Below are 13,230 nucleotides of genomic sequence, written 5' to 3'. Positions count from 1 at the left end.
CAACTTGTGGGAGCTGCTTCTAGAAGCGTGGGGTGCAATTTCTCCAGCTTACCTCAACAGATTAACAGCTAGAATGCCAAAGGTGTGCAATGCTGTAATTGCACACCAAAGGAGGATTCTTTGACGAAAGCAAAGTTTGATGTAAAAACAATGTTATTTCAAATACAAATCATTATTTCTAACCTTGTGAATGTCTCGACTCTATTTTCTATTCATTTCACAACGTATGGTAGTGAAGAAGTGTGACTTTTCATGGAAAACACAATTGTTTGGGTGACCCCAAACTTTTGAATGGTAGTGTTTATATATAATAAAAAAAAAAAAAAAAAATAGTAGGAGAATGGAAAAAAGTACAGTTTAATTTATGAGAGATGAGGGAATGTATTTTGCTAAATTTTATTATATGTATTTTTTTTTTCTACAGCGATCATTAGATTACTACTGTAATACACTGCACTTGTCCTTTAGTGTAGTGTATTACACCTTCTATTGAACCTGCAAGCGATTTGCTGATAGGTAATGTATCCAGCAATGCTGCAGAAGTGGCAGGGTTCATGCATGGGAGCCCAGGAAGTCTTCCCAAGGCCTCCTGGCTTCCATGTAGGCACATGGACCGGAGAGCCTTACTGGCTGGGGATGTTCAGAGCATCTCCTCTAGCAAATGCTTTACATGTTGCACTCACAATCGTAACAAGGCATATAAAGAGTTAATCTATCAAGAACAGAGATTCCTGACAGCCAAGTTCTACAGTCACTTTTTCTGGGCCCACCATAAAAAGGCATATTGACGGTAATTAAAAGGTTAAAGGGGTACTCAGAAGAAATACAATTGTTTTCAAATAAACTTATGTTGGAAGCGTATGGTGCGTTTACACAGACAGATTTATCTGACAGATCTTTGCAGCCAAAACTAGGAACAGACTATAAACAGGGATCTGGTCATAAAGGAAAGACTGGGATCTATCCTTTTTTCAAATCCATTCCTGGCTTTGGCTTCCAAAATCTGTCAGATAAATCTTTCTGTGTAAACACAACCTTATAAAGAGTTGTAAATTATTTCTATTTAACAATCTTGCATTTTGCAGTACTTATCAGCTGCTGTATGCCTTACAGGACGTGGTGTAGTCTTTCCAGTGTGACAGGGTGCTCGCTGCTGCCACCTCTGTCCATATCATGAACTGCTCAGAGCAGTAGAGCACTGTGTCAGACTGGAAAGAATATACACTGCTTTCTTCAGGACATGCAGCAGTTAAAGGGGCACTCTTGCGAAAACCTTTTTCCCCACTAATTGAAACTCATTACAAAGTCATATAACTTTGTAAAATGCTTCCATCCCCTATCTGCCCCCTTCCCTATCTCCCCCCCCCCCCCAGTGTCGGACTGGGGTACTTGGGCCCACCAGGAAATATTTTATTCTAAGGGCCCACCCTACATACACCAGATATACCCAGCGCCAAACCTTTCACGTTACTATAGTGACTTTGCACAGTGCTGTGTATGTGACCAGCAATGCTAGCCCACAGTACGATATATCGTACGGAAAAATCGTTTTGCTATCGTTTTGCAATCAATTTGTGCAATCAATGCACGGCAGCACTGATTGGCTGAAGAGGGGAGCGGGGAATTTCGAATGGCTCCTCTTCAGCCAATCAGTGCTGAAGAAGAGCACTGATTGGTTGAAGAGGAGCTGTTTGAAATCCCTGGTTTATCTCTTCAGCCAATCAATGCGCTGAAGAGGGGAGCCGGGGATTTCGAAGACCTGCTACGCGGAGCAGGTAACGTATGCTCGTGGCCGGGGCGGCGGGGGTGATCGGAGCAGTGGCGGCGGGGTGATCGGAGCGACGGGGGGGGGGGGGGCGATCGGAGCGGCACCGATTGGGGGAGCGAGGGTGGCGATCGGGGGCGGGGGTGGTGATCGGGGTGGCGGGGCTCCCTATCGGAGCTGCGGCGGGGGTGGCGATCGACCCGGCGCAGGGGGCTGCGCATGAGCGGGGGCCGGGCTGCGAGTGGGGGGCCGGACTACGAGCGGGGGGCAGGGCTGCAAGTGGCCGGACTTTCGCGCGACGACTGTTTACACGGAACGATCTGCGAATTTTTTGCGAACAACGATTTAAGAACAAGATAAAAGATCAAAATGAACGATTTCTCGCTCGTCGTTCGATCGTTCGCTGAGTTTACACGTACGATTATCGTTTAAATTCAATCGTTATTGTGCAAATTCGAACAATAATCGTTACGTGTAAACCCAGCATTAGGGTGTGTTTACACAGAGATTTATCTGACAGATTTTTGAAGCCAAAGCCAGGAATGGATTTGAAAAAAGGATTCCAGTCTTTCCTTTATGACCTGTTTTCTGTTTATAGTCTGTTCCTGGCTTTGTGTTTAAAGTTCTGTCCGATAAATCTGTCTGTGTAAACGCACCATAAGGTTGCTCAGCTCTGCTTGGCTGAGCAAGCTGTAAGCCATCTAACAGTTCTTTAGTTAAACATTACAGGAGACAGAGTGCATCATGGGAAAGCCCAAACCAGGAAGTGAATAAAAAGCAACTGGAGCTTCAGTTTAGTTTTTTTTTTTATTTTTTTATCAGCGCCAGAGTTTTCTTTTAAGTACTAGAAGACCTGACATTTTTAAATAGAAATAATATACAAATCTGTATAACTTTCTGACATCAGTTGATTTAAAAATATTTTTCCTCCAGAGTACCCCTTTAAAATATTCACTTTGTATTTATAAAAGTGAAAATAAAAATGTAAATCCCAATCTATTTAACCTTCTGTTTTATTTTCTCACAACATATTGCACTCTTGGAAGTGGCTTAGAAATTAATTAAATACTTACATTTTAAGCATTACATTTTTGCAATGTGCTGGATGTTATTTATATCATAGTTAATGTAAAGATAATAGTTTTATGCTACAACGTCTGTTCATGTCTGTATTTTTAAGCATTTTATAATAAATAGCCTTTGCTAAATATATAGAGAGTCCTTAATGTGTCAAAAATTATTACTAAAAATAATTACAGCAAATACTGTGTGGACCTGTTATCTATTACCCTCATGTCTTTGGGAAACAGGAGCTGCCATATGTATTCAATTCAAAAGTAGATTTATCTCCCCATAAAGCTGTATTTGTTGAAGGACCCCATTTTTAGCGAAGACATACCATCTTAGCCATGAAAATATGAAACATCTCCAAAGATATCAATAATTGTATGTTTGTAACAATCCAGCTCTTGGCCTACTATGGTTGACAAAGGTTTCACAGTTATCTTTATCAACCTATGCTCTCCTCTTATAGTCACCTCTTTGATTATGTTGACATCTAGCAAAATTGTTGCTACTAGGGGATGTGTACACACTGAAAAAATTATAGTGTGAAGGTTATAAGACAATGGTCAATGATGGTGCTCCTTGTACATACTGTAAGGGCTGACAATGCTTGGTATATATCCCTAGTCATGTTCTAAGAGTGAAGCACTGACTTGAAGGGAAAGCTATCTTGAAAAGGTGGTGTAGGAAAGCCACCTGCTACAGAAATCTGGCATTTAATGGATTCAAAGGCCAGGATCATACTTCAAATCCCACTGTTACAGCAGCATGTGCATTAACTGAGTTTGTGCCATTACTGTGCACTGCATGGCTGCAGTAATGTTTTCCCAAAACCATTCTGCATCGCCCCCATTAAATAAATAAATAAAATAGTACACCCAGATAGAAATGTTGGATTGCTGCAAAATTTATCACAAAGGGTGTGCATGTATTTTCCCCACTGCCCTATTAGGCTTTCAAATTAGAATTTTTTTGTGGGTACCTTATTAGGTGGGGGTGCATCAATGATTGTTATTTTGAACTTCCTGCCATCTAAGCGATTGTGACTAAGCTGTTAGGAGGTTTTAAGGGCAGAAGTTATAAGAACATGCACCCATGGCAAACAGGAACCAGATGACCCAGACAGACCAGCAATAGAAAAGTTTATTTACTGGAAGATATATATTTTCTGTTTAACTGTTAGACTGGTATGCAGACACACACCATTAATGTAGGTTTGGAAAAAATGTTAACTTTAAATAAAGAATGTTTAAAAAAGAATAGTATATTTACTGTTATGGTGCCCATGATATTTCTTGACATCAACATCCAGACACACTCAGATATACTTCCAGTGGTGTTGCACATGAGAAACCTGGACTGCTACAGAGTGGAACCATGTTTTCTTTAGCAACAAATCAAGGTTTGTTGGGGAACTAATAATGCTCAGTTTGGGTATTAAAGCCTCATGGTGAGCTTTTCAATCCTACCTTTACTGTCCAATAGCACACTGCTCCATCCATTGGTGTGATGAACCGAGGAGCCATTACATCCAACAGTTGGTTACCTAGAGTACTGATAAAAGGAACACTAATAGCTCTGTGATATGTGTGGCATGGCCTCCAACTGGCATTTTTCAGAAAATAATAGAATAATTCTCACAACAAACTCCTTTGACCTGCTCGATTTATCACTAAAACACTATTACCAGCTAAGATTGCAACTTACAACCTACAAAGCTCTACAGACACAGCTGTGCTGCCATATATGTGGGTAAATGTGCCATTGAATGCTATATAGAATCTATATGCGCCTCTACCAAACCATCTCTCATATTGTGTTTACACTATAAGTGGCCCAACAGGATATTTAAGAGGACCTGTCACCCCCCGGGCCGGGGTGACAGGCTCCCGACCCCCCGCTAGAGCACCTTTATACGTAGCTGATCGCGCGCTCCTGAGATGAATCCAACTCTCATAGAGAATGACTGGTGAGTCCGACGCTTCCGTCATTCTCTATGAGCATTGGACTCATCTCAGGAGCGTGCACGCCGGGCTTTGGGCGGTGAAATCTCCATCACCCGGCCGTGTCAAAAAGCGGGACCCGGCGCGATCAGGTACGTATAAAGTGCTCTAGCGGGGGGTCGGGAGCCTGTCACCCCGGCACCGGGGGTGACAGGTTCCCTTTAAAGCATTCTTTTAACTGTACAATAAAACTTTAGCGCTAAGGGTATATGCACACTAGGGAATCCCGACGTATCACCAGCCGCTAATTCCGCAGCTCACCCTCGCTCGTGGACGCTGGCAGCCGCGCGCATCTCCACTGGTCCCATAGGCTTCATTCTATGGTTTAAAAGATTGAGCAGGTTTATTCTTTTGGCAGACAGCGGAATCTTGCAAACCATAAAATGAAGTGTATGAGACCCTTTGAAATGCGCTCAGCTGCCAGAGTCCGCAAGCTAGGGCAAGCTGCGGAAACTACGGTGGGGGATGTGTCGGGATCCCGTAGTGTGCACATACCCTAATACTGTAATCCCTTACATATTTGATAACTTTCACACATATTGGCTATGTTCACACAATGTTTTTTTGGCCATTTTTTGGACCACAGTCTTTTGATAATTATGGCTTTAAATAATAATCATGGTGGCCATGATTATAAAAAGACAAACATATTTTGGTGTTAAAATGACGTCCATCCAAAAAAAAAGCTATAAAGCAACATATGTGTAAAACATAACCATAAACTTTCATTTCTCCTTTATGGTACATTTTTTTTTCTTTTTTGTCAATGAGTGTATGTAGCAGATGTTGGAAAGGGGTTAATATAGCTGTTGGGATTCTTTATTTGTTGTAGGGATTTCATCTTTGTCAGAAACATGATTAGGCTTAAAGTGTCATGACATGCTGCGGGGGTCCCAATTGGGAAGTGACAGGAGCATTTCCTGTCAGTTACACTTAACCACTGTGGTCACAGCGCTATTGCAGCGTTTAAAGGCTTAAGAATGAGTGGCCATGTGATTGAGGAAGCCTGCCGTTGATGGTCCTCATCCCCTATGAAGCTAGCTGGCTTCATAGCCATTACTCCAGCAGGACATATACACTTGTAGTCATTAAGGGGTTAAAAGTTTTTTAGGACAATTACTGCCTCACCTGCTGAATGGACCCCAGGACAGATCATGGACTGAAAGCAGCTATCCAATGGTACGAGCGTTTGGGGGGGGGGGGGGGGGGGGGGGGAGATTGTGGGTACAGAGTCACTTTAGGAGGATCCTGTAAAATCACAAATAAACTTCATTTATTATCCCATGTATAGTATATCCCCAGGTTTCATTGGCACTTTATACTAAAGGCTGTTATTATGTTACTTACTGTATTTTATAACTTAATGCATTTGGATTGATACTGTGGCACAGTCTTTGATAGCAAGCACTGAATTATGAATTTTGAACTTCTCCGACAAACAAGCTATATTCATATAACTACAACTATCTAAAATTACTATGTTTCTCTCAGAGATATATTTTTCCCCTCTAGCTCAAATTTTGAATAAAGGTAATTTTTCATTTAAGAATCTGAAATAAAAACATTTTCTCAGTGTAGGTATTTTTAAAAGGACAAATGAATAGATTGCAACAGCAGCAAGAGCATGTTACATTTCATACATATGCAAATTGAGTTTTGTATTTGGCATTGTGCTCACTATTGCCTTGACTGCTTATCATATTTTTTTTTTTTCAATTGAGTTTACTTTTTTCCTTTGGGGGAGAATGCAGAGTTACATTCTTTTTATACTAAAATAAAAGATATAGACAATATCTGTAAAATACATTATTGGTATTATTATTATTATTATTATTATTATTATTATTATTATTATTATTATTATTATTATTATTATTTCAACATGACTTTTATACCTCAGATAGCTGTTAACAAGCATAAACTCTCAGATAATTAAACATGAACATTAACTAAAAGTAAATGCTCACAGCCATAAATCACGATCCAAATAGATTTGGTAAATTGGTCGCAGGTTTGGGCGCCAAGCCGGCCGACGTGCGCCTTTGTAAGGGTGGGTTCACATTTCGGAATCCGCATGGATAAATTCCGCCAAATTCCGGCGCTAGTACACACTCACGGCTGCACACCTCTCCGTTCGTGCCATAGACACCATTGAATGCACGGGCGGATTCCATATTCTGCCAAAAGAATTGACATGTCAATTCTTTCGGCGGATAGCGGAATCGGGCCGCCCATAGAATGGTGTCTATGGAGCTGACGGAAAGGCGCGCGGCCATGAGTGTGTACTAGCGACAAAATCCGCCGGAATTTATCCACGTGGATTTTGTAATGTCAACCCACCCTTATACTTGTACCTGGGTGTACATGTAACTTTTAACTCCTTGTAATTCTATGATTTTATCAGTGATTAAATAAAGGAAATATTTGATCAATATTGTTAGTAGTCCTTGTTGCAGAATATGGGTGCATTTACACACAGAGATTTCTGACAGATTTTTGAAGCCAAAGCCAGGAAAAGATTTAAAAAGCGGAAAAATCTCAGTCTTTCCTTTATATCCTGTTCTCTGTTAATAGTCTGTTTCTGGCTTTGGCTTCAAAAAAATCTGTCAGATAAATCTTTCTGTGTAAACGTACCATATATTGCCAGCTTCATCAAGCAGACAGACTGAAAAATCCAGCCTCAATCTATAGACCTAAGCACCACATCTGCATTATCCGGAGCACCTAAACTACCAATAAGCTCAAGTTAGGATCAACCATATGGATATACACGGCATTTGGTCACCTGCAACAGTCTGAATACATAACATACAGTACCACAGGGGGATATCTATTCATTTAAGTGGGATCGTCCTACACACGTCAGTCCAGTCCAAGAGACCCAACTACGAAAAGACCCTACTACTCTCTAAGGAACTCAGCAGCATCAGCAGCATCTACTAGGGGTTAACACATTGAAAGACAAGGTCAAGAGTAGGGTCATTGCGTTATGTACAGTGTATCTAAGACTAGGTGCAATATGCTTTTGTATTGGCAGGATAAAAGGTCCATTTACGCAGGAAGATTATCTGACAGATTATGTGCCAACGATTTGAAGCCAAAACCAGGATTGAATTCGAAAAGAGGAGAAATCTCAGGCTTTCCTTTATGACCTGATTTCTGTTTATAGTCTGTTCCTGGTTTTGGCTTCAAATCTTTGGCAGATAATCTGTCAGATAATCTTTCTGTGAAAATGGACCCTAATGGCGCGTTTACACGGGCAGATTTATCTGACAGATTTTTTAAGCCAAAGCCAGAAACAGACCTCAAACTTGGAACGGGTCATAAAGGAAATACTGAGATTTCTTCTCTTTTCAAATCCATTCCAGGTTTTGGCTTCCAAAATCTGTCAGATAAATCTGCCTGTGTAAATGCACCCTAATAATGGTGCGTTTACACAGACAGATTTATCTGACAGATCTTTGAAGCCAAAAGCAGGAACAGACTATAAACAGGGATCAGGTCATAAAGGAAAGACTGGGATCTATCCTGTTTTTAAATTTATTCCTGGCTTTGGCTTCCAAAATCTGTCAGATAAATCTTTCTGTGTAAACGCACCCTAACACACTACCATTTATGTAAAGGATGAAAATTCTTTCCTATCTGTACACATACTTGACAGCACATTCTGATGGACAGGAGGGTAGAGACACTTACATATCCGTCTATGTATTGATCACCCACCTTGCCCAGGGAACGCCCAATCCAGGTGTATCCCTAAAGTTAAGGTAGGGACTCAATAAGGCTTCCATACATTCCTATATTAGTAATAGCCACTGCTGGCCCTTCCAATACCAAAACCACTGTACTGGTTCTTTTCACTTTAAAATCCTAAGTATCACTTTATGGTATTCAACCACAGTAGTCAATTAATTTTTGTTCTGTGGTTGGAGTGAAACACTGACTTGATGGAAAAGCTACCTTTTCAAGGTGATAAGTGAGAGCTATTTTGAATACCTTTCTTTTCAGAATTCCCAGAGGAGCATGTATGACCTGTAAGTCTTTATTCATCTTTATGACACTCTCCCTAAGGAGAATTAGTATCCCTTTGGTCCTCTGAACACATAGATTTGTATGCAAAATATAATTTTATTTTTATGCTAAGTAATTTACTTTATGATAGAATTTAGGGATGGTCCGAACCTGCCGAGGTTCGGGTTCATATGAACCCGAATGCTCGGCAGCAGATTCCCGCTGTCTGCCCGCTCCGTGGAGCTGGTGGATACAGCGGGAGGAACGCCTGGAAAACTGGGATACAGCCTATGGCTATGGCTGTATCCCAGTTTTCCAGGCGGCCCTCCCGCTGGATCCGCCCACTCCACGGAGCGGGCAGACAGCGGGAATCATTACCGAGGGTTCGGGTTCATACCCATCCCTAATAGAATTACATGATTAGTAAAAACATTTATTTCACAGAACTTCAGGGAATTTTTTCCTATAAGCAGTGATAATTCAGTTTAACCCTATAGGAATATTATTTGGCACATAGACACTTTTCTTTTCTGGGATTTAAGAAAAAACATTGAAAATTATGTATTAGGCACCTGTAAATGTACTTCCTGTTGTGTTATATTACAATTAAATTAGATGATATGCAGATGTTAAAACCAAAATTGTTAAATTGTTACATAAAATAAAATGCCTACATATTTCTTATTTTTACCTTCAGAAAATACTTAATATAGTAAATTAAACATGTTTCATTCAGCATTAAACCAGGATTGAATTCGAAAAGAGGAGAAATCTCAGGCTTTCCTTTATGACCTGATTTCTGTTTATAGTCTGTTCCTGGTTTTGGCTTCAAATCTTTGGCAGATAATCTGTCAGATAATCTTTCTGTGAAAATGGACCCTAATGGCGCGTTTACACGGGCAGATTTATCTGACAGATTTTTTAAGCCAAAGCCAGAAACAGACCTCAAACTTGGAACGGGTCATAAAGGAAATACTGAGATTTCTTCTCTTTTCAAATCCATTCCAGGTTTTGGCTTCCAAAATCTGTCAGATAAATCTGCCTGTGTAAACGCACCCTAATAATGGTGCGTTTACACAGACAGATTTATCTGACAGATCTTTGAAGCCAAAAGCAGGAACAGACTATAAACAGGGATCAGGTCATAAAGGAAAGACTGGGATCTATCCTGTTTTTAAATTTATTCCTGGCTTTGGCTTCCAAAATCTGTCAGATAAATCTTTCTGTGTAAACGCACCCTAACACACTACCATTTATGTAAAGGATGAAAATTCTTTCCTATCTGTACACATACTTGACAGCACATTCTGATGGACAGGAGGGTAGAGACACTTACATATCCGTCTATGTATTGATCACCCACCTTGCCCAGGGAACGCCCAATCCAGGTGTATCCCTAAAGTTAAGGTAGGGACTCAATAAGGCTTCCATACATTCCTATATTAGTAATAGCCACTGCTGGCCCTTCCAATACCAAAACCACTGTACTGGTTCTTTTCACTTTAAAATCCTAAGTATCACTTTATGGTATTCAACCACAGTAGTCAATTAATTTTTGTTCTGTGGTTGGAGTGAAACACTGACTTGATGGAAAAGCTACCTTTTCAAGGTGATAAGTGAGAGCTATTTTGAATACCTTTCTTTTCAGAATTCCCAGAGGAGCATGTATGACCTGTAAGTCTTTATTCATCTTTATGACACTCTCCCTAAGGAGAATTAGTATCCCTTTGGTCCTCTGAACACATAGATTTGTATGCAAAATATAATTTTATTTTTATGCTAAGTAATTTACTTTATGATAGAATTTAGGGATGGTCCGAACCTGCCGAGGTTCGGGTTCGTATGAACCCGAATGCTCGGCAGCAGATTCCCGCTGTCTGCCCGCTCCGTGGAGCTGGTGGATACAGCGGGAGGAACGCCTGGAAAACTGGGATACAGCCTATGGCTATGGCTGTATCCCAGTTTTCCAGGCGGCCCTCCCGCTGGATCCGCCCACTCCACGGAGCGGGCAGACAGCGGGAATCATTACCGAGGGTTCGGGTTCATACCCATCCCTAATAGAATTACATGATTAGTAAAAACATTTATTTCACAGAACTTCAGGGAATTTTTTCCTATAAGCAGTGATAATTCAGTTTAACCCTATAGGAATATTATTTGGCACATAGACACTTTTCTTTTCTGGGATTTAAGAAAAAACATTGAAAATTATGTATTAGGCACCTGTAAATGTACTTCCTGTTGTGTTATATTACAATTAAATTAGATGATATGCAGATGTTAAAACCAAAATTGTTAAATTGTTACATAAAATAAAATGCCTACATATTTCTTATTTTTACCTTCAGAATATACTTAATATAGTAAATTAAACATGTTTCATTCAGCATTAATCAGAAAATGTCTATTGCTGGTGGGAAAATCTACAGACATGGAAGTATACTCAAAGAATAACAGCACAGCTATTTTCACATTGAAATCAATGGTAGACTTGAGTATTTAACGAGGAAGCAATCTGCCTGGAGCATTCCTAATGATGAGGAGGGCGGGGAGAAGGGACGGAGGGGTGGTGCAAAGTTAGGGCACAGATACTCCCATAGGGCACGGAGCTGCAATTTTAATTGCATGGGCCACAGCACATTTCCAGTAGGGGACCTGAATTTTGTCAGGTATTGGCGTGCTCTCTGTTACCATCTTCAGGTAAGCTAGACTTTTCTTTTGCCCCACTGGCACATCACCATTCTATGTCTACGGATGACTTCCTCATCCTCCGTTGCCTATGTCTACATTCTCCAAGGAACCAGGCATGGACAAACTGACCCAAGACTTTGCTTTCATTTGGGAACAGACAAGCCGATCCCTGATGCATGCTTCCAGGCAGATGAAGGCCCAGTCAGACAAGAAGAGAAGACCCTCCATAACCTTTGCTCCAAGTGACAAAGTCTGGTTATCCGCCAAGTATGTGCAGCTGAAGATTCAAAGATACAAGTTGGGCCCATGGTTCCTTGGACCATTTGCGGTGCTGCAGTGCATCAACCTAGTCGCCTACAAACTCTGTCTGCCCTCCATCATACGGATCCCAAATTTTTCCCATGTTGCCTTCGTATAACCAGGTATCGTTAACAGCTATTCCAGTAAGTCTGTCTCTTCTCCTCCACAGGTAATCTCCTCAGACATCTGCGCCATCAGGGATATCCTGGCTATGAAGACTGTTAGAGGGAGAAGATACTTTTTGGTCAGGTGTATAGAATTTGGTCCTAAAGAAAGGTCCTGGGAACCGGAGTCCAACATCTTTGATCAGGAACTCATCAAGAATTTCTTGCAGGCAAGAAAGAAGGAGAGGTAAAGGGGGGTACTGTCACTGCCACATCTGCGGCACCTACCTACTGCCGTAACCACGCTGTCACCCCCGGCTGTGGCAAGGCTCCTTCCTCTCTCTTTTGCTGTTCTGCTCCTGTTTTGTCTGGCATTGTCCCGCCCAGGGCCGGCCTTAAGGTAATTGGCGCCCGGTGCAAAACTTTTTTCTGTGCCCCCCATGGGGTCTGCTGAGACTCCCTCAAGGTGTTATAAAGCTCCTACTCCTCCAGACAATATCCAGAACCCATCACCCAACCCTCCCAAGTATTACCGCCACACCACAACCACTACCATCACTATCATATTGTTACTGACCAAATCAGTATACAAATCCAATAAAACACAGTACCAGATTAAAAGTAACAAATATTACCACCGCATACTGACTAATACCACTGCATACTGACTAATAACACCACATACTAACTAACACCACCACCACATACTGACTAACACCGCAACTGCTACTGACTAACACCACCACTGATACTGAACAACACCACCACATACTGACTAAAACCACCGCCACTACTGAATAAAATCCCCTGTACACAGATCACTATAGAGGTAGAGCCAGCCCTACACAGGTTCTATACACCATATACATTACAGTGAAGTTATATCCAGTGACTCACAGGCGACATCTTCTCTGATCGGAGTTCTTCCCTTTTCATCTTCTTCTCCATCTGTCCTGGGTCATCATGAGAACTTCTCCGAGCCACGAATCCACAGAATCTGCCAGACAGACATATTAGACTCCTCACTCTAGCATCGTCCTCATCTCTATACTAACTGCACATCTGTATTGGCCCCTTTACACCCTCATATAGTGGGTAGGCTGACTCTGTGGCCCCCTTATAGTATATGCCCCCCCCCCCTGTGTAGCCTCCTTACAGATGGCCCCTTGTTTAGACTTCCCTATATATAACCCTATGTGGATCTCTTAAGAACCACCCTCTGTGTAGTCCCCCTATGGTATATGGCCCCCTCTCTGTAGCCCTCCCTTATAAATGGCCCCCTCTTTGTAGT

Source organism: Dendropsophus ebraccatus, chromosome 5 (genome assembly GCF_027789765.1).
Source record: "Dendropsophus ebraccatus isolate aDenEbr1 chromosome 5, aDenEbr1.pat, whole genome shotgun sequence".
NCBI classification, from domain to species: domain Eukaryota; kingdom Metazoa; phylum Chordata; class Amphibia; order Anura; family Hylidae; genus Dendropsophus; species Dendropsophus ebraccatus.
The sequence above is the reverse complement of the archived record's forward strand: the minus strand, read 5'-3'. Positions refer to the sequence as shown.